The sequence below is a fragment of the Lygodium microphyllum genome, chromosome 8 (assembly GCF_053477565.2).
Source record: "Lygodium microphyllum isolate KBCC chromosome 8, Lygodium_microphyllum_v1.1.10, whole genome shotgun sequence".
In the NCBI taxonomy this organism is placed as follows: Eukaryota; Viridiplantae; Streptophyta; class Polypodiopsida; order Schizaeales; family Lygodiaceae; genus Lygodium; species Lygodium microphyllum.
The window spans coordinates 124,418,612-124,442,155 of record NC_141142.1 but is presented as its reverse complement, the minus strand read 5'-3'; positions in this window follow the sequence as shown (position 1 = coordinate 124,442,155).

Below are 23,544 nucleotides of genomic sequence, written 5' to 3'. Positions count from 1 at the left end.
CGATTTTGACCTTGAACTCTCTTCACTTGGGACCTATATGCTCCTGTGTTCTGGTCATTATAATACCAAGTTTTGTTACTTCTTGGCCTAGCCTACACCTCCTGAATTATGGACGCAGCTCGAATGAGTGTATCTTGTAGATCTATTGGGCGCATAGATTCAAGGCGAGTATTCACTGGTGGTTTTAAACCAACACAAAATTTTGACACCTGCTGTGTCATATCCATCTGGCGCATACTTCAGAAGTGAGATGAATTTTGAGTAGTATGTGTCAAAAGTGAGACCCAACTGTTTTAGCTTGAAGAACTCGTTCATTTTCTATGTGCGATACGCAGGTGGTAAGTATCTTCCTTGCACAGCTTTCTTTAGCTTTTTCCAGGTAACAGATCCTTTTGAGATCCCTTGATCTCTGCACCATTGCTTCCACCAAAGTCTAGCTTCGCCGGTGATCTTCAGCTTGGCAAGCATAGCCTAGTTGGCGAGTGTAGTACTGGCCGCTTCAAAGTAATCTTCCATGGACTCTATCCAAATCTCAGCATCCGCGTGGACAGTCCTACCTTTCCCGTCAAATTCTAGCGGCTTGATTTGCTTGAGAAGAAACTTCTTCTCCTAGATCACAGCCATACTTGATGTAGAGGATGAAATGGGAATCTATAGGCTGGGGTTGTGCCTGGATAGAGAATTCTTAATGTTACAACTCACTAATCGTTATGATTATATCTCATATCCAACTCATCTTTCAGCCAAGAAACCAAGCCACTTAACTTTTTATCCATTCTCATAGACAAGACAAACATTGATAAAAATAAGTCTTATTTTATTTATATGGGCATAACCCTTTCGGAGTACAATAATTCTTGGGATGATAGAGCAACTGTTACATTAGTTCGGGAAGAATAATGTTGTGTTACATTTAGCTACGGAAACTAGATAATAGTATGGTTTTGGGTCATGGATCTTCAGGAATCGATAAGTCATCAGAAGATTAGGATATCCTTTCCTTTGGTACCCATTCTTCTCGTAGCATCCAAACACCTTGATCCTGTCGACGAGGATTATGCGGGTCACTTTCTCGTATACATATGAGTTCAGCTCAACCCTTCGACCTTCGATATGTAAAGTTGAGTTTACGTGAGCCTCCACAAAAATGAACAGCTACGATCTTCAGGTCCTCTAACCACTTGATCCTCTTTAGGTTGGTTCGAAGGTACGCAAACCGGTGGGCAGCTATGTAGTAGATTCGTAAGTCACCCATCCATCTCCATTCCATGTACAAAGGCGATGGATTATAAATAGGGTCTAGGATGTTCATCATATCAATCCTTTGTCGATAATTTGAGGAGTGCATCATGGTCATAAACATGACTCAGAACACTAAGAACTCGTTCCATGCTTCATAATTCTGCAAGACAGCATCGAAAGTAAGAAAATGTTCTTAATAGCAACATTTGCTTTACTTCTTCTTATTAAGATTTCCTATAAAAACAAATCCTTCATTGGTTCACTCTGATACCAACTGTAACGTGTCCATCTCTTCCCTTTCAGGACACATCTTAGCAGTCCATTGGAAAGAAAGTCTAGAAAGCTCCTTCGGGCACTCCCATGGAATGTTACGGGGTTTAAGATCTAGGACTTTCCGCGTCTGCCACGTAGCAGAAGTATTCCGGTCGTTCCCACTTAGGAACAACCTGAATCAGGGTTTCCCCTAATGGTCATTTTCCTAAACGGCAACTAGCGTCGAACCCCAAGCGAACTACTTTACGCAGAAATGCCAGGGCCAAAGCGGATTCACGCTACACTTGGTTCAAGGAGAATGGGAAATGAGAGGGATGCAAGACTCCACCTCTCTTCCATAAGGCATAGTCCCATTCCGTTCCCCTAAAATAGCATAAACCGGGATTATTGTAACCTAGACTCTAGGTCAGCGCCCTTGCTATTCATTTCCCTTGAGAAGATCTCCTTGCTCTCTAGGACTTTCCACGTCTGCCACATAGCGAAAGTATTTCGGCTGTTTCCACTACTTAGGACCAACCAGAATTAGGGTTTCCCCTAATGGTCATTTTCCTAAACAGTAACTAGTGTCGAACCGCAAGCAAACTACTTTACGTAGAAATGCCAGGGCCGAAGCGGATTCACGCTGCACTCGGTTCACGGAGAATGGAAAACGAGAGGGATGAAAGGTTTGACCTCTCTGCCATAAGGCATAGTCCCATTGTGTTTCCCTAAAATAGCATAAACTGGGATTATTGTAACCTAGACTCTAGGTCAATGCCCTTGCTATTCATTTCCCTTTAGAAGATCTCCTTGCTGTCCATTACAATTGAGAAAAGTTCCCGGCCAACCGGGACCAACCATCCGTAGGACGGACCCATTGCCACATCCACCGCACTTTCCTCAAGGTTGCTTTAGTTATCTAATTACCTACCACATTTAGTTGGACATGCATCAAGCATCTTCCTTAATTAGCCCGTTAGACACTGGTTCCTTCATGTAATCTTAGCACTTGACATAGAAAAACAATGTCAAACAAGTTCCTTTTCAACAGGTTATCTTATTTATCTTTGGAATACATCCATAAAGTCCATCCCACAGGCTAATCCATAATCCACCCGAAGGCTATCCATAATCCGCCCGAAGGCTACCCAGCAATCCATAGGGATTATTAATACAAGATTCTACCCGTAGACTAGTATGCGAGCCTCGAGATCCAATCCCAAGTCACATTGCCCTCTTGTGCAGGGCCCAAAAAGTGAGGGATTTACGGCCAAAGCCCCCCTCCCACCCAAGCGTCCTCCTACTCCAAGTAGTGCCCAACAGAGAGACCTCATATGACGGGTTTGGTCCATGTTCATAGCGTGGCTAACATTTCCCTTGGTTAGGGTTAGGCAGACAGTCGGGGGTAACTGAGGCTGCCTCTCCCTTCAGGCCTTCAACCTGAAGTATTAAATATATTTCCATTCTTTAGTTCCTTGAGCAAACAATGCAAACAGTGCTTTCTAAACTCTTACAAGCACAATCAATTCCGGTGGTCGTTTATTTGGCCAACTGCTAAGGAGTGAATCGTTCTCACCAAATGAATCTAGCATTCGATCCGGGATCAATTGTGACTTGGCAAGATCCTCAAGGGTTTGTCTATTCTCCCTTTTGTCCTTGGGTTAAGGCCGTACCCTATTAACCCAACTTAACCAATACCTTAGGTTTTATTAATAGTAAATCATGGCGACCATGTCGCTCCAAATTATTGATTGGTCCTTTTCTTCCAAGCAAATACCTAATTTCCTTATCTTGGAAAATTTTCCCCCCAAGAAAGGTGTTGTAGCAGGACGGGTACTCATCCTCTTACAAGTTAAACTTGCGCAAGAATCTGCCAATCTCATTTCAAGGAATTGATAACTCTCTTGTGATCAAACCACAAGATCATGCGACATTGCAACTTGTTGCACAAGTGTCTCATCTATTCCATGGGATCATTTCACCCATCGAACGACATCTTCTCGTCACCGAATCATGATTAGACAAGAAGCATAGTTTAGGGTGTCTTCTTATCCAACCCATTCCCAATTGCACTAGGCTGACAACGTTTGGTCCTAGGGGTTCCAACTCAATCCGATTTTCAACATTTGATCGCGTGATCCTTGGATAGAAACCCTAGATCGTTTCTTTCAAGCACATCCAATTGTCCCTACATTCCGTGAATGTGGGTAGGACCTTTGGGTATGAGGGTTTCAACTTGGCAACAAGTGTGAAACTAGGTCAAGTTCTCAATGTGCTAAACCCTAGTTAGCACTTGGAGTATTTTATTGTATCCATTTAACCATCCTAGCCAAATCCTTTGCAGTTTAGGTGTTTTAGGTAATCCAGTTTACTTGTCTTACGACAAGGACGAACCATTCCTAAAGATGTTGTCTTGATCTAAAAGGGGAAAAACTGGTTGCATTATGACACAATTCTCGTAAGCACACGATTCATCGCCTCTATGTACAATTAGATTCACAAACCCTAACTTTTCTTGTTAAGACCAAAGTGCATGTTAAATTTCGGCATAACTTCCATTGATCCTACTAGGACATGCATTTACGATTCATGCCACTAAGCTTTTAAGATTTTATGCTTAAATGAACCATGCAACCTTTCCCTAACCACATCTCTTGATGAATGAAATTATTTGTACGATGAATGTGCATTATGCAACCTTTCCTAACTACTATGTAGTTAAATGAGATTCATGCCAATTGAGGCTAGAGTTAACCTACTTCATGCAACCCTTAGAATCTTTTCCATGCTTTGCTATTTCCTACGGTTGATAACGATTTCCTTAATGAATCATTACAAAGAAGTTTTGTCTAAAAATGTGACATGCGATTTAATTTTTCCATGCCTAATCAAAGGTGTGCTTTAATAATTTCAACCTTGTAAAGCTAGGCAATAGGCGTTCTAGACCATCACTTTGAAACGCACCAATAAAGCAAATTGCTAATAAGGTCCTAAAATGCATAGACACCTTATGTTTTTTTCATTCATTCCATTGAAAGTACCAATGAACAACATTCATATCGTGAGTTACTTCTAGTAAATTTCAAATAGCCAATTTATCTCAATCGCATTTAGCTAGGTGGATTTGACAAGCATAAGTGCATCCTAGTTCCATGAAATAACCATGCATAATTGCAATACTTCTACGTAAATCAAAAACAGGAAGAAAACCTGGACTTGTGGGCTCGGTGAGATATCCACATGAATACTAGGAGATGATCCTCTTGCAGGTGCACCTTGTGACTCTTTAGGGGCCATTGCCTACGTGATTTTGGCTTCTGGTATGCCTTCGCAGTCTACCAATTCCTCGCCTTAGTATGCAGCCTTAAAAATCTTTGCCCGTCTCCCTCGTACTCGGAGATTCCCTTTGAACTACAGATCCTTGACAGAAGTATCGACTTGCGGGATTTGGCTTATGGAAGGCCTTAGGGTTTGGAGCTTGGGCGTTCTTTATTTTGGAAAAAGAGGGGGTTCACGAAAGGGTTCTTGTGAAGGGCCTTGCGGAAATGGAGACTAATTTAAATCCTGGGCTAGGAATGGGCTTATGGGGAATGGAGTGGGAAGGGGGATTTATAAGCTTCCTATTCTTTTCAACAAATTACCGGACTAGGGATGGGCTTGTGGATGATCGATGGGAAGGGGGTTTAAGGAAGTCCCCCCCCTTAGAAGCTTCTAAAAGAAAGAAGCTTCTAGCAAACCTCTCGCTGTGGTAGCAGCCACATGGAAGGGAAGGATAGCAATGGCGTGGAAGAGGGAGGGTAGTAATGGCGTCGAGTGGGGAAGAATTATTGAGATATCGAGCTCCACTTGTGATACACCAGGGTGACCATTGTGTATTTATGTCACTGACTTGTCAGTTGCAGATGCGGTTGGTACACTGCCCATGAATAATAGCTACATGATAGCTATCCTTATCTACTCTAGTTCGTGGCTCAGTTAGTATGCCACCTTAGTTAGTTGAGTTTGGTTTGAGACCCATATATAGGGTTCTTCTATTTCTTTGTACTAGAGTTCTTTTGGCTTACACAACTAAGAAGAGGAAAATTGTTTTCAGCCTCCACCCTTGTGTGTATTCCCCCATTGTGCAAGCAAGAAAGCTACAAGTGAGACTCCTTCCTTCTCTCCCACAATCTTAACATGGTATCAAAGCCTTGTTTGTGGTAAGGAGCTCAAGAAAGCAAGCCAAGCTCGCAGTGTTCTGGTAAGAGGAGCAGTGTTGCTTTCATTTTCTGTTTTGGGAGCAGATCTTTGCAGGCAGCACAGTTGGAAATTGCAAGAGTGCATTGTCTCAGGTTGAGACGCCCTTCGCGGTGAAGCAAGAGGGCAGTATATGTTGCGGGAAAGACCTTTAGCCCTTAGCAACCTTGTTTTTTTTATTTGAGGCCATTTCAAGGCTTGTTTTGGAGGCGGAAGTTTTCTGCATGCACTCAAGAAAAGGCCCAGTTTTATGCTGTGCAGCCATTGTTCTACAGGTCGGTGAAAAGTTACTGTAGAAATTGCATCGTATGCTTGTGCGCAGAGACATTGGGAGTTATAGAATCATCCCTGTTGCCTGTTGATGCAAAATCGTCACTAGGAAGTGACTGTGTGGTCAAATACCACTTTCACCAGTTTTGCAGATTTTCCTTTGTGAGGGTGAAGCTGTGTTTTTTGCAGTGACAGAATTTTTTGTAGTGTTCTGTAATGGCATCTGATTCTTTTTTACAGATTGTCACTGAAAAGCTTGACAATAACAACTTCCAAGCATGGAAGTTTAGAATGACGAATTTCCTTATGGAAAAAGGATATTGGGAATTTGTTGCAGGAAATGAAGAAGAACTAGTTCTTCCTGATGTTCCCAATCAACAGCAAATGCAGGCATTTAAAGCATGGCATGAGAGAGCCAGGAAAGTTATGTATTGGCTGTTTATCAACATTTCAGACTCTATGATTGTGCATATTCATGATGCAAGTACGCCAAAGGAGGCATGGGATACTTTGTCAAAAATGTATAGCACAAATACGCAAGCCAGGAAAATGCAGCTCAAGCAAGAGTTGCATAATGTGCAAAGAGAAAATATGAGCATCAATGAATACCACATGAAGGTGAAGAAGATTGCAGATGCACTTGCTTCCATTGGGTCGCTAGTGGAAGATGATGATTTAATTTCTGTGACCTTGAATGGTCTAGGAAAGGATTATGCATAGTTCCGAACATCCATTTCCGTCCATGAAAGATTTCTTGATTTTGAGGAGTTGATTGCTCTTCTAATTTCTGAGGAGCAAAGAAATGGTGGTGCATCTTCTTCAAGAGGAACTTCAAAAGAAGTTGTCTTCTACTCAAATGCTGGAAGAGGTAGAGGCAGAGGTAGAGGAGGCCGATATGGAGGCCGTGGTAGAAATCAGAATATGCAGCAAACTCAAGAAAACCAGTCCTATGGAGGAGGAAGTGGTAACTCTAGAGGCAGGGGGAGCCAAAGAGGTCGTGGTGGATGGCAAAGAGGCCAAAATGCAAACAGTAATGTTGAATGCTACTACTGTGGTAAAATGGGTCATATGGCTAAAGACTGCTATAAAAGCAGAATGACATCATGAATGGAAAACTGCAACAAGGGAATTATGCATCTTCTAGTAGACAGGGTGATGAAAGAAATGAGCACTTGTTTATAGTGCAGCACATGAACAATTATGTGACAAGTGTAGAAGAAAGCAATGATGTATGGTATGTTGACTCAGGTGCATCAAACCACATGACAGGCCATGCAGAATGGATGGAGGATGCAAGAAAAATGGAAAAACCAGGATTTGTGGAGACTGGTGATGATACTGCACATCCTATTGTGCAGATTGGAAAAATTCATTTGTCTATGCAGGATGGGAAAAAGAAATACCTGTCCGATGTATTTCATGTCCCGAATATCACCAAGAATCTGGTTTCTGTTGGTCAAATGGTTGAGCAAGGCTTGCAGGTCAGATTTAATCCTCATGGATTCTTTGTTGAGGATATGAAAAATAAAGGTCGCTTGATAGCAAAAGGAAAGAAGAAGGACAGAATGTTTACATTGGATGCAGACATGTCTGAATTGAGTGCAGCAATGTTTGCACATGGGACCGGTGTAGTTGCAGATATTGATATTTGGCATAAACGCATTGGTCATGTTAATGTACAGCGACTTAAATCAATGCAAGCCCAAAATATAGTTGCAAGTTTGCCTAAATTCAAAGTTGCACAAATGCATAAGGTATGTGAAGCTTGTTAGTTTGGAAAACAGGCAAGGAAACCATTTCTTAGACATGTTCAAGAGAGTGAGAAGCCATTGGAATTAATCCACTCTGATGTGTGGACTACTAAAGCTACATCTCTTGGAGCTGTCATTATTTTGTCACTTTTATTGATGACTATAGTAGAATAGTTTGGGTGTATTTTATGAAAAAGAAAAGTGAAGTTTTTGGGCATTTCAAAACCCTTAAAGCTATGGTTGAAAAAGAAAAAGGCTTGCAAATAAAATGCCTAAGGTCAGATGGAGGGGGAGAGTACCTCTCAAATGAGTTTGTAAGGTTCCTGCAGGAGCATGGCATAAAGCAGTAGTACTCATGCAGCCATACCCCACAACAAAATGGAATTGCAGAAAGGAAAAACAGGCATATTGGAGAGGTATCTCGTGCCATGCTCAATGAAAAAGACTTGCCAGATTTTTATTGGGCTAAAGCAGTTGCTACAGCAGTCTACATAATGAACAGGACTCCTACTGCAACAATACATGGAATGACTCTAGAGGAGAGGTATAGTGGCAGGAAACCAGATATTTCTCATTTGAAAATTTTTAGTTGCATTGCCTATGTACATGTGCTAGATGAGTTGAGATCCAAGTTGGATCCAAAAGCTGAGAAGTGCATCTTTATTGGTTACTCTCTGCAGCAAAAAGGGTATAGATGCTATAACCCTTCTACTCGTAAGTTTACAGTGAGCAGAGATGTTGTTTTTGATGAGATGAGTAGCTGGTATAAGCCAGTAAATGTGATTGATGATGTAGATGCACAAAATGGTAATGCTGCATAGAATTCACAGCAGCAGTCACAAAATATTAGTGGACCTGGAGTGTCCTCTAGCAGTGTTTCACATTCTTTGCCATGGACAAGCAGATTGAGATCAAGAGAATCTTCTCAAAGTAATGTAGATAGTGGTATGCAAGTATCACGAAAATGAAAAGAGAAGGTTGATCAGCCCATATTTGATGTGAATGCAGGTCACTCTTATGTGGATGGTGAATCCAGTGGCTCTAAACAGAGCATTGATGATGAGTTGGGTATTCCTTCTATTGTTACACCTGGAGTAAGGAAGAGCAGGGATGTTTTGAGAGCACCTGGGAGTGAACCTACTTTGCGCAGGTCTACGAGAGCTAGGTATCCTGTGGATAGGCTGAAATATGATGGATTTACAGCCATTCACTATGCATATATGGTCAAAGTAATACAAGAACCAAAACCTACTTCTTTTGAGCAAGCCATGGGAAAAGAAAAATGGGAGAAAGCCATGGATGAAGAAATGGATGCCTTGGAAGCAAATTCTACATGGAAATTGGTACCTTTGCCTAAAGGTAAAAATGCAATTGGCTGTAAGTGGGTTTATAAGGTGAAGCACAATGCAAATGGTTTTGTGAACAGATACAAGGCAAGATTAGTAGTCAAGGGGTATGCACAAACATATGGCATTGACTATGAAGAAACATTCAGTCCCGTTGCAAGGATGGAAACCGTAAGAGCAGTCATTGCTATGGCTGCATCAAAGGGATGGTCTTTACATCAGATGGATGTAAAGAATGCCGTCTTGCATGGTGATTTGCAAGAAGAGGTCTATATGGAGTAGCCACCAGGTTATGTGCATGCTGTTCATCCTGAGTTTGTTTGTAGGTTGAAGAAAGCCTTGTATGGCTTGAAGCAAGAACCTTGTATGTCTGACAAGATAGGACAGTATCTTGTCACTATTGGCTTTCAGATTTCCAAGGCAGATTTCTCACTTTATGTGAGAAAAACAGAGAAAGGTATTATGCTACTTGTCATTTATGTTGATGATTTGATTATGACATGTGACAGTGATGAAGATATCCTTCATGTGAAAATGCTATTGAAGCAAAAGTTTGAGATGAAGGATTTGGGAGAGCTGCGTTATTTCTTGGGCATTGAGGTGATTAGATCACCAAGTGGGATACAGAAAAGGCAATGACAGAAGCTTGAGGTGATCAACACTTTACTCACTATATGGTAAGAAGTTTGTATATGTTTGTTTCTTCATTGTCGAACTCATATAATGTTTTTTAATATTTTTCTTTATTTTTTGACTATGCAGCATATTCTATACAAGCATGCTCCATACTTTATTAAACAATATGGATCTCTATCTATCTGGTCAAACCAAGGTATGGAAAAATCACACTATCAAGCAAGAACAAAATATTTCAGACACATAAGACATGGAGGTGGAAGACATAAAGCCAATAGTTTATTAGAGGTTTTTCAATGGTTCTATTGACAAATTTGGCATAAATTCAAGCTTAAAGATACAACCATATCAAGCAATACATCATCTTTAGCAAGGACTATACAAATTGTTACCCAAAGAAGAAAAGATAGATATTTAAATTCTTGCGCAAAGAAAAGATTTACAGAATGGTTACAAACCAAACAAAGAGTTGGGAAAAGATGGGTTTCAAGAAACCCTTAATCTTTGGCATCTTCTAGTCTGATTGTGTTGCAGAAGAGTCCTTAGTTTCAGGCACCTCAACAGGGCCTTCAGAGGAGTCCTTGGTTTCAGGTAGCTCGACAGGGCCTCTAGAGGAATCTTTTATTTCATCCCACTCAATGAGACCTCTGTATTTCAAAAACTCTTGTTTTTGATAGCCTGGAAGAAGCTTTAAATTCTTACTATCTCCTACATAAGAGAGCAAATAGGAGCCAAGAACTCCAAAATATCCAGCTCTAGATCCACTGTATCCAAGCATGAAGCCAAAAACTCTTATGGCTTCTTTCTTCTCCACTAAAATGATATTGTCCAAACCTCTGCTGAAAACTTGAGATCCAATTACCTTTGAGATAGCTCTCAAAGCCATCATTGGTAGACTTGGAGAGCTTGGCAATCTACTATGATATATTACAATTGTTTGATTGTTTAAGTTTCCAATATAATGGCCAAGGCTTTGATTTTTTCCAAGCTTCATTGGCCTAGAGTGCTTGGCCCTTCCAAGAAAGTTGTCCAGATCTTCAATCTCAATCTACAGAACAAACCACAACAGTACAAGATATAAGATATTTATCTATAATGCATAATAAATTCTAACCTCAATGGGTAACTTCGAATTATATTTCATACCTTAGAGTGTTCGTCTTATTCAAGAAGACTATCATCATAAAGATTTATTGAACTCTTGGGCTTCTCATCTGATGGAGACTTCAATCTCTCTTCATACCCTATATCATCAATATGAAGTTTCTTCTAGACCTGCAAGAACTCTTCTTCTGTAGTTAGCCCCCCCTTTTCGTATGCTATGATCTGATTAATTCATATATGTAAGGCTATAGAGCTATCTTGGAAATTCTCTCCCTCAGCATCAAGACTTGCTAGTGGTTCTTGTTCATAACCTATAAAATTCATGTCATTTTTGCCCCAACGTGCAAGGATTGCTAAGCAATAATCTTCTCTAAGATCAAAAAGATGTTGAATATCATTTAGCAATACATATCTCTTCTTGTTGATAAGATAAGTGGGAAATGTTGGAACACATGCAAGAGGACCTTCTTCATCAAACTCTGCACTTGGCTCGATCTCCTTTTCTTCCACCATTGTGATATTGTCACTCTTGAACAAACCTACATCAAAACCTTGGACAAGTTGATTCTCAACATTTTCTTGTAACATCTCCTCCTTCTCTTCGACCTCCTTATCCATACTTGCAATATCCTCTAGCTTTCCCTATTGGTCTATATTTGGAGAAGAATTTTCCATGTGTACTGAAGATACACAATAAACCCAACGTCCTTGTGGATCGGAAGGCATTGGTATTGATACCTGTGGAAAGGGCAACATGTTTCTTTCTTTTTGAATTCCTCATCAATGAGGTTGAACCTGCCTAGAAAAGTTGACCTGGATGTACTAGTGGCTCCCATGACATCACTATAATGAACAAGTCCATTGACTTCCAAACCTTGCATATGTCTATCATAAAAACATCTGTACTCCTTAAGTTTATCTTCAAGATCCTCCAATAACTCCTTCAAATCAAAAGGAACATTGAAAATTTCCCTGATATAGCCAAACTTGGAAGAATTTCCAGTGGCGTGTAAGAAATCAAAGAGCCTATCATCAGATGTCTCAATTATCTCCTCCTCATCCATTCCTTCCAGAGATAGCTTCCTCTTTGTCATCTTGACCAGGAAAAGATTTATCCCTGTTAACAAAGCATAATAGAACCAATATCCAATAAAACAATATGGAACCATGGAAAGAGACCCCAAAATTGCATTTTTCAAGATAAAAAAATCAAAAAATGAGAAAAAAATTTAGTTGACTGGTGAAACGCGAAAATTAAAGTGTCCAAGGCAAATGCCTGTGAAGAAATCGTGTTTCACCGGACACTATCTTGAAGATGAAAATTATTTCAATATCTCATCGGTGAAACGCTATACTTAGCAAAATATCACTAATAGGGACATTATTTCGCGTTTCACTAGTCAAAAGATGTAAATCAAGAAGAGAAACATGAACTATAAATTAATTCTATGGAAACACAGAAATTTATGATAAAATCCTTTTTGGAAAAGCTATGTTGCTTTTAAAAGATACAAAGCACATAACATCTGTAATTATTCAAGTGTTATTAAAAATTCTTTCTATATTAATCAAATTTGTTTTGTTTAAATACTTCTAATTTTAAAAAATTGTTACCTATCAAAGATTGTTGAACCGCTCTCCACACAGGAAGCAAGGACCTTGAAGGGAAGTCGAGACGAAATTTCGGCAGAAAAGAAGACAATGTCGGAGAAATGGCTTTGAAATGCTTTTATATTGACCGTTAAGCATGTGGTGATAGTTCCAACGAAAAAGTTTGTGTAATAATGGAAAAATAAATGGGACGGAAAATTTGAATGAAATTTCCAATATTTTTGCATGCACAAAATGCCTCAGAATACGTGCACACGTGTCTCACTTAACACACCATATCAAACTCCTCAGAAGACGTGCGTACTCTCTTTTTTCAAAAATACGTCACACGTGTGTTACATAACACTTTTCCAAGTTAAAAAAAATTCTGGTAAGCAAGAATACGTCACACATGTATTATTAACACTTTGCCAAGAACGTTGAGTCCATGCAAATTCACCGCCTTCGCCTTTCATCGCATTTCCAGCAAGTAGAAAACATTGCTACTCCGCCTTTACCTTTGGTGTTCCTTCCAAGCATTTCACTGCTTCCCCAACAAAGGAAACCTTCGAGCATATTCTCGTCATTAGGCTGAGATTGTGAAGAACAAGCTAAAAAGAAGGTATGGTTTCTGCATCTTTCTTTTCAATAACAGGCTCCATTCAATGCATTCTTTTGATACTTTTCCTTAATCCTTTATGTTATTATGAGCTTATCAGCACTACAAAAGAATTTTTTCCACAGTGGGAGCATTCCTTCATGTTGTGAAAATTTAAGGAAATCTTCAAACTTCTTCCCTAATTCTGTGGATATTTTATGTAATTTTAAAAGCTTTCCTTAGATCAAACCTCTTTTTTCTTGGTTTTGTCGGTTTCTATGCTATTCATGAGTTGTCCAGTGAAACGCGAAAAGAACGTGCTTCAAGGAGGCCTGCTGTCTTAAATTCGCATTTCACTGGACACAATGGATAAAAAGTCCAGTGAAACGCGAAAAGAAGCAGCTGCAATGAGGCGACTTGCTTGACACTCGCGTTTCACTAGACACACTCGAGAAAAATTCAGCTGAAACGCGAAAACGACATGCAGCATGGATACCTCTTGTCTGGGACTTGCGTTTCGCTGGACATGCTGGAGAAGAAGTAACATGTCTTTTTTTGGCAGATGGCTAGGACTAAGGCAAAAGCAAGAAAGGAGAAGATTGATCCTAGGGATTTAGCATCAAAGATTCATCAATCTTCAAAGCCTCAGAAGCTCTCTAGAAAGTCAAAGCCAAAGAGAAAGTTTTCTCAAAATGTCAAGTGCCTAAGGGAGATTAGGAAGGCAGTAAAGGCTCTTGAAAATGCAATTCCAAAATTGTCTTTTCAGAGGCTTGTCAGGAAAATTTGTGACAAATATAGTTTGGATAGTTTTAGATGGACAAGAACAACTCTTAATTGTATACAAGAAGCCATAGAGGATTTTTTAGTTGAGTTTTTTCAAGATGCCTATATTTGTGCTACTCATGCTCATAGGCTCACACTCATGGACAAGGACATGGTAATTCTTAGGAGGCTAAGATATAGATTTTCAAAGGTCCTTGAGCCAATTCCCCTCACTGATGTGAAGACATTTAATATCCTTAATGTGCCCCCAGCTAGGAGAAAGAAAGATGATTCTAGTCTCAGGGTTGAGGATGTCACCCATGAGAAGGATACAAGGCAACATGAAAAAGAGGAGAAAGCTAAAGAGGAACATGCAGATAAATGGAGAGAGTATAGGAGGCACAGGGTTGAAGAAAGGGAAACAGAGTAACTAGAGTCCTTTGAAAATGAGCTAGCCACCCTTCTTGAAGCAACTAATCCAAAAGGATTCAATGTGCTTTGTTTCTTACCTGGTGACTTAGGCAAAAAAACTGAGGTTATCTGCTTTGATGATGTATGTATTCAGATTCTTAAGGATAAAAGAAGAGAAGTAAATGACAGTATAATTCTTGTTGGCCTAAGGTATATCCATCCATAATTACTTATACTTTTTGATATTTTTTTAACAATAAGATTTTTCTTGTTTATACTCAATATTTCTATGCCTTTTCTAGGTGTATAATGCATGAGTTTCCTTTGGATATACAACAAAAAATTGAGGTTCTTGATCCATCTATCTCATTCTTTATGAGGAATGAGCTTGATACAAGTTTTATTGAGCACTGGCTCAATCTGATTGACTTCGATACTTTGGAGCTCCTTATAATTCCATATAATGAAAAGTAAGTGATTCAATATTCTATTAGAGTTTTTGAGATTTTATCCTACTAATTTGTTGCTTTTAGTTCTCATTGGAGCTTGATTGCAATAGACCTTATGGATAAGCAATGTTTTTTAATCAACTCTATGAAAGGAAGCCATGGAAATGCTAAATTGTAAGTTATATTATCCAAGGGCTCCTTGATATTTCAATTCTTTTTTTTGTAAGTACTCTAAATTTCAACATATTTTATATATAGAGGTGCCAAAATATTAATTGAAGAGCTAGAGAAAAGACCCCCTATGCCGTCTGATTTGCTTGCAACAATGCAATATAGACAAGTTGCGGTAATTTATTCATTAAAATAATTAAAACATGAGTTTATTCTATGAACTACCATCCGTCCTCTTTATAGTTTTACTTTGTGTTGGTGATTGCAAAGTCCCCATCAGGATGATAGCCATTCTTGTGGGGCTGGAGGGTGATTGCAAATGCTAGAAGAATGGTTAACTTTGTTTATCTTAATGATGATAAACATGTAAAGGTAATATGAAAGATGCTAAACTTTAAGATAGATATTAATTGCAAATAGTCCATTGATGATAAAAATATAGTCTATTGTAAGAACAATAATGAACTAAAACTCTTTTTTCTATAAATGTGTGACAGTTTTCGAAGGATTGCTATACATTTGAGCATGTTTGGTACATCAGAGCAAAGCTCTTGAAGTATATAATGGTCAATTGTATACAACCAACAACAAAGATTGGTGGGGATTTGCACCATGAAGGAGATGCGGTGCCTATAACCACAGAAGGCAAAGCCACAGCTTCAACACCTTCTATACCCAAGACATCAAAGAAAGGAAAAAGGACTCCTAGAAAGGATAGTTCTCCAAAAAAGAAATAGCTTTGCCATATCGCCTTGTAAGCCTTCATATATAGAAATTTGCCCTTTAGCCCTTGTATATCTCATAGAGATGGCAGATAGACATCTACTACAAAATTTGTACATATATTTTATATTGATAGTAAAGATATCTTTTCTTGAATGTCCTTGCAGTGTATATTATTTTCTCTCCTTTTCAATATCTGCAAAAAATAAATTACAAATGTTTGTTAGTTAGAAAGTGAGATCTTGATATACATCTAAGCAGATATAATATGATGTGAAAACTTACTCGTCTCTTGTCAAGTTGGAATACAAAGGAGCATGGTAGTTCAATGTCTTCATTTTGTAAATTCATCCTCACTTGATGTAGCGTACATGATTTTCTGATCTTTAAGATTGCAATAATATCCTCGTTGAACCAAATATCAAGATCCACTATAGGATCTTTGCTGAAATCATTAAGATTCTAGTCTAAAGCAACTAGACTCCTACCAACAAAATGCCATCGACTATAGTAAATGCTAAAGATAAAATTTTGAGTAGCAATCATATATTTACAAGCTATAGAGTCTTTATCTATCTTACATATACATTTTCATTCTATGATCATATGCTAGTCTCTTCACTGAAGGCATGGTTTTTGTTATTCTTATCTCCATATTAGAGAAGAAATCAATAAATATATTAATATGCATAAATAAAGTAACTTTGCTTAGCCTACTTGAGATATTAGATTTTAGTGCTTTCTGGATCTCAAAAAATATCTTACATTTATAGCCCTCACTAGATTTGAGTTGGAAGGTATGGTGACCATGCAAATAGGGATCTCATAGAGATGATGCAAGATGTCTACGTCTCTTAGTTTGGATCTGAATTTTAATTGGAGGGATTGATAGCCTAACACAATTGTAGTAAGTATATGCAATGATAAATCTCTTAATTGATGTGTAAAATGTAGGCCAATGATCATTGGAGGTACCTTAGAGGATTTTTCATCTATAGATATTGGAGCTAGAGGAGGAGATGGCCTCTACCAATTTCTTAGATAGGATGAGGCCCATGTGCAATAGAGCTATAGTAGAAAAAATAATAATTGCATGAAGACAAGGTCTTTTGTTTGAGCACTAAGAGTGAATGAAGCAATTGTAGGAGGGTAGTGCTAGTCTTGGTTGTGGGTGAGGTCCTTAGCAATATTCGGCTCCTAATGAACAATTTTGGGTATTTATACACCTCTAATATAGGATTTCTCAAGAAAGCGCATGAGAGGTCATTTGAGACCATATACTCAATGACATTGAAGGTTTTATCTACATTTGATTCTTTGAAAGTGGATTGAGTGCCTTCACATTTGTAATGAGTGTATGATAGTGGGGGTTAGTTAGAGTTTTCCACTCAACAATATGAGAAGTGAGTTGTCTTAGAGGTAATCTAATTAATGAAAATAGTTAATAAACATGTGTTTACATATGCATTAGGCACTACATTGGTTAGCCTGGCCTATGAGGCAAGGGCAAGTGTGAGAGAAGGATCTATGGGTAGGAAGGGATGCCTTCTCTACTCAACCTCATCACATGGAACCACGATGCAACTCTATATCTACGTGAGACACATTGTAAGTATGTGCTTGTGAATTGATGAAAGTAGTGATAGAAGTAGGCAAATCATCTCATTGTTTACGTAACACATTTTTCAAATCAAGGGTTGGGGGAACCTAAAACTATATTTCTTCATCTTGTTCGTATTCATGATGGAAAAGCTAACTCTATGCTCATGTGCAAAGCATCCTCGTATTCATGATGGAAAAGCTAAGTCTATGCTCATGTGCATTAGAAAGCTAGTAGATGAAATGCAATTAGATGAGAATAAAATGATAGAGCTCATAGCAAATGGACCTAGTGTCATGGTAGGGATATACAAAGGAGTTGTTACTAAGTTAAGAAGTACCGTTTCTCATCTTATAGGTGTTCATTGTATCACTCATTAAGAAAATTTAGTTGTTAAGGATGCTTGCAAACATTTTGTAGAGTTTGTATTTCTAGATAAGTTTGCCAACGAAGTAAGACATTCATTAGGAGATTTCTAGATTATGTTGTGAGGAGGAGTTAATCAATATCCTAGATGTCTTTAAAAGAAAATAGTATGAAGTACTTTGTATTCATGGCATCAGGTGGTTGTCTAGAAGAGTTGGCTTAATAGATTTGTAGTGATGATGCCTACTTTACTTTTGTAATGGAAAGATAAAAGTGAAGCATTTTATACTTTAACAACCAATAGTCAGCTTCAACTTCTTCATCATTTCTTAGCTAATGTTCTGATGGAAGTAGACTTGTTGAATAATAAGTTTCAAGTAGAACATGCAAACATCACCACCATAGCTTCGAAGAGATATAAATGTCTTATTAAATATTTCAATAGATAGATATTTAGGATATAATTTTGGTGGAGCCTCTAAATTTCTCTAGCAATTTCTCAGAAAATCAAGAGATGGAATTTATAATGTTGAGAACAAGGATGTGAGATAATAGAACATATCTTGAAGTATGAAAGTTGACCAAATAGTGTAAATTTCAGTGATATTAGCTGATGTATCTTTTAGCTAAGGGGTTCATTAAAAAAATAATTGAAATATTTATTTAACATTTTGTTGATCATCACTTGTTTAACTTAGGTAAATTGTTTTCATCGAAGCACTATCCAACCGTAAAATGTGATAGAGGACCATTTGCAAGATAGTTTATGGGATGGTTATGCGATAGATTTGTAGAGAGAGCCACACCACATGCCAATCATGAATCATGTGAAATGGAGCTAGGTAAATTCATGACCACTTTGGTAAAAATTTATCCAACCAAAGGTTTATGTGATGCATGGGCACAATGTGGAGTGGCATATATTTCTAGAAATATTCAAATTGTGGCAAATCATTCTTGTACTATGAGCAAGTATTATCACATGCAAAAGGGGGTTCTCAAAGTAAAACTTTACAACATAGGGGATCTCTTTGCCTAGAAACCTTGGATTTGCTAATGTTTTCAACTACCTCTCACATAGCCCTATGCTCTCTCACACCTAGGAGTGTAGTGAGCTTATCTCCATGCTCAATCGAGTTCAAGCACTCCAGTAGTTCCATGATCCAAGGTGCAAGCTCAATCCTCAAGCTCCAAGATCAATGCTCCATTGCCGTGCGTGAGACAAGAGAAGAGAATAGAAGAAGAAAAATAGAAAAGAAAATGGAGAGCTTCTCCACCATGGTCCCTGACCCTCACACACTCATTCTCTAACTCCCTCACACTCCCTATCTCAAGCACAAGCTCAAGCAAGCAAGAACAAGAAGAAGAAGAGAAGAGGAGAGCTAGATTTGGCCACACACAAGAATGAGCTTCTTCATTTACTTTTTGCATTTTATACAAAACCCTAACCCTAATCCTGTTTTTGGCCATTTTAGCCTAGGTCCTCTTTTTCTCTTTCCTTCCTATTTGCATTGTGCCTTTACCCATGCTCGTCTACATTTACAAATTGCAAAAGAGGAATCTTGGTGCTCTTTTACAAGGTGCGCTTTTATATTTAAAATGTGCCTTGTTTTCTCCTATTTCTTCAACATAAGGACAGCCTTAAAAGCATAAGAAATAGAAATCTTGTGTTTTTCTTTTTTCCTCCAATTTCTTCAATCGGGCTGCCTTTTTTTACTTTTCCTATGTCTTTTTAATTTTCTTTTTACTTTATTTGTACTGGGGCTAACATCACTGCTTTATACCATAAGTTTAGTGTACAACATGTCACCTACCACTCAATGTACTCCATGACCTTTCAACCCTGCACTTTTGAAGGATTCAAGGACCCTAACCAGTTGAGCTATAGGATTTTGCTACATGTTGTGAGGTTGTTTGAGATTTTTACAAGATGTATGATCAAAACATCGAAGATTTTATGGGCGAAGGTGATTTGGCAAAGCTGACTATGGAGGAAAAATTGGATTGAACCATGATACAACTTCAAGAAGAGCAAAGAACATGTCAAAATTTGCAAGCACAATTGGCTACACTTCAACGATTCACTGTCAATCAAGATGGAGTGCAACTTAAAGATGTTATTCAATGTACGATTGACGCAACACTCGATGCACAGTCTCTTAGGAAAGAAGACAAGATAAGTAAAAGAAATTTCAAATTTCATACTTTTAATGGGCAAGGTGGCAACAAAATTGTTCTTTCTTTGATTAGTCAGTTTGATGACTATTTTCATGAAGAGCAATATGCTAAAAAAGATAAACTTAAATGCATCACTAACCATCTAGCAGATAGAGTATCATTATGGTGGACTGTTGTCCGTAAGAGTGTTGATTGTCCCTCTATTTGAAAGGCCGTTCAAAAGAAAATTTTGTAGAATTTCCTTCCACCTCTATTCCATGAAAAAGCTATCAAATAGTGGAATGTTCTGCAAAAATAAAGAGATCGGAATCCATCTTGCAATACACTGAATATTTCTGGAGTGCTTTACTACAACTTCAAATGCTTGAAGATATTCCTGAGGCGATCCATAAGTGCAAGTATATGTCCCGTTTGCTTGGTCTCTTCTATGCGGAAGTGAATATGTTTAAGCCAAAGACTTTGGAGGATGCGATTTCTTTAGCGCATGTGCGGAAGACAAAATTCGTGGACGAGAAAAGTGACTACAACAAATTTCAATTAATGGTAACTTTGGTTCAAAGAAATTCAATTCTAACTTTTGAAAATTCAATCAAAATCTCTTTATTCCTTCTTCATTCTATAAACCTTGAACTCGACCTCCTGCTTTACAATCAAATACAAATTCAAACCCTAATCCTTCTCTCTAATTAGATCCCAACATACCCAAATTTCCAATCCTTACCAATAATGTCTCCAAAGCAAAGCCTATAGTTTGCTACAAGTGTCATCAACCTGGACACTTAGTAGTGAACTGTCAATCCAAGAAGCATGTTATTCAAATAAATCACTTGGGAGCGATTTAAGACGAAGACCATGAAGATATGCCAGACTTCACTGAAGATGATGATGATATCGGCGATGCTTCAGATACTTTACCAGGTATGACAAATCCTCATTCATTATTAACAATGAAATGTTATGTGTATGGTCATGATAAATTGTTTTGCATGATGATGGAACCATGCATGATTTTATCTCCGTAAAGTTGGCAAAAGAATTGAATTTACCTACTATTCCAACTCATTATCGCATAAAGGCTGCATTCTTAGGCAGTAGATACAATGGTACACAAGAAATTCATGATTTAGAAATTAAAATTGGTAATTATGTTGAGCGCATCACTTGTGCCTTTGCAAGCTAGTGATATTATTTTAGGAATTCCTTGGCGTTATAAATATAACCCCAACATAGATTATTCCACACATTCCATGAAAATTCATTCTAACAAAAAACAAATCACAAATTTACATGGATTACATAGCTTTGATAATATTTCCTTGCTTAGTCACACATAGGCTGAAAGTGTATTGAGAAAAGGAAGGCGTCCCCTTTAACTTCTCACACAAGGAATCAACCTTGTGTACAAGCTGTGACAAATAAATATAGTTTTACAAAATCCACTAAAAAAACCTCATAGAATCCACCGTTGAAGATGCCTCCTAGCATTATAAGGCATTGAGAAGTACGGAGCGATGGTGTGAATTCAAAATACCTACAATAATTATTATTTTTTATGGGTGTGTACCTTATTACTAAAGGCATACCACCAATATTTATTTAGGCATGCTATTTATTAAAGCACTTGACAAGCATTTATTATTTTGTATGTGCATAGGCACTCGGTTTAATATTTCATTATTTGACATTTTATTTGTACACAGCCTGACTTTTTCAATGCCCAAACGCTTTTGTCTTTATTTAGGCAAAATCAAACACAAAAGCCAAAAGCATACTAATCCTAAAGTGAGCTATTTTTGAGCTTAGAGATAAATAAATTTATAAATTCATTCCTTATGAAGCGCTCACACAAAGCATAGAGGGGAGATTACACCCAATTGGTATTCTTATCTCTTATCATGCAAAATATATTTTTGCCTTTATGAAGCTTTTATAGAGTTCTTTGTTCTTGGGGACCTTCTAGCGCTCTGATACCACTAGTGCGCAAATTAGATGTTATATATGCGCATAGTGGGGTATGATGCCAGGAGGCATATTCCACAGTGGATTTTGTGAGGTTTTTATTCCATAATGGATTCCGTGAGGTTTTTATTCCACGGTGGATTTCGTGAGGTTTTTCGGTGGATTCTATAAAACTATATTTATTTCCTAGGGCTTGTACACAAGGTGGATTCCTTGTGCGAGAAGTTGATGAGGATGCCAGTCCTTTTCGTGCATTTGATTAATTTAATATGCATGTGGGTGATTCCAGAGTGGACGATTTTGCAAAATACATATTAAATGAATGGAATTTTATGTTTAGAGTGCACTCAAATTAAATTAAAGTTAGGACATAGTTCCAACTTATTTTGTAGCTGAAGATTGCTAGGCATTCACTTTTGTGGGTTTTACCTTATTATTTTCTAATAATTGTGAATGCTTTAGTTTATGTGTAGAGTAGGTAGTAGAGGCATTGGGTAGCGTGGTGCGATGGTGTGAATTCAAAATACCTAGAAGAATTATTAATTTTGATGGGGTGCATCTTATCACTAAAGGTGTGGCACCAATATTTTTTAAGGCACGTTTATTTACTAAAGCGCTTGATAAACATTTATTATTTTGTATGTGTATAGGTGCTCGGTTAAATATTTCATTATTTGACATTGTATTTTGGCACAAGTGGACTTTTGGGATGCCCAAACACTTTAGTCTTTATTTGGGAAAAAGCAATCAGAAAAGCCAAAATCATGCTGATTGTAAAGTGGGCTATTTTTTAGCTTGGAGATAAATAAATTTATAAATACATGCCTTGTGAAGCGCTCATACAAGGCATGGGGGGAGATTGCACCTAATTGGTATTCTTGTCTCTTGTCGTGCAAAATCTCTTTTTGCCTTTATGAAGCTTTTGTAGAGTTCTTTGTTCTTGGGGACCTTCTGGCGTTCACTACGTGCACATATAGCATCCAATTTGCGCACTAATAGATATTGATTGTCACATGAAGCGAGTCTATCAAGTACATTTATAGCTCCCCTCCACAAATACGATAGCAAAAGCTCATGCAAGGACAAGGAATATCATTATGCACCTTGTAGACCTTTACTATGCCCCACCATTGAGCTGAAAGCATATAACATTCTATCACTACGGCAAAAACTACAACATTACTAAAACCACCACTGTAGCTGATCTCGAACCCGCTCTTCGTGACACTTATGCTAACACCATCAATTTTCACCTAGGCCACCAAATGGAAGGTTTCTTCTTTAATACATTACTGCAATAAACAAGATTTAGGTCAGAGAGGGAACTAATAAGCGTTGAGAGCTTGTCTTAATTATACTACATCAAGTGCTAACTCTATGGTCTTGTGGCCAATGAGAAAAACCTCAAAATGCTCATCACGGACTGCACACAAAGAAACTTGCTTGCTTTGGATGACTAAACCCACCAAACATGATCATTCAAAAGATTTCTTTCATCGAAGACAACCTAGTGACATTCATAGTACCTCCAACAACTTTTGAATATGAAAGTAGCATTGCATCAATACAGATAAAGATGTTACAGCTCACAAAATAGTTTCAAACAAATCTTGATAGTACTTTAATAACATAATAACAAGCTATCCACAACCACTACATCAATGCGATATACGGCCTACACATCGTCAGTGACACACTAGCTCCACACTAGGCAATGGAAAGAGCTTACTCATGCGTTATTGTAGTTACAACCTCATTTCCAAAAATAAGAGCATACTACAGACATCAAGCTTAGGAGCAGTTGCAACTAGACTATGCAGTCTATCCACCACGATCTAATACTAGTTGAGATACCAGTACATGCACAATAATATCCAATATTGTTGCAAGAGATGGACAA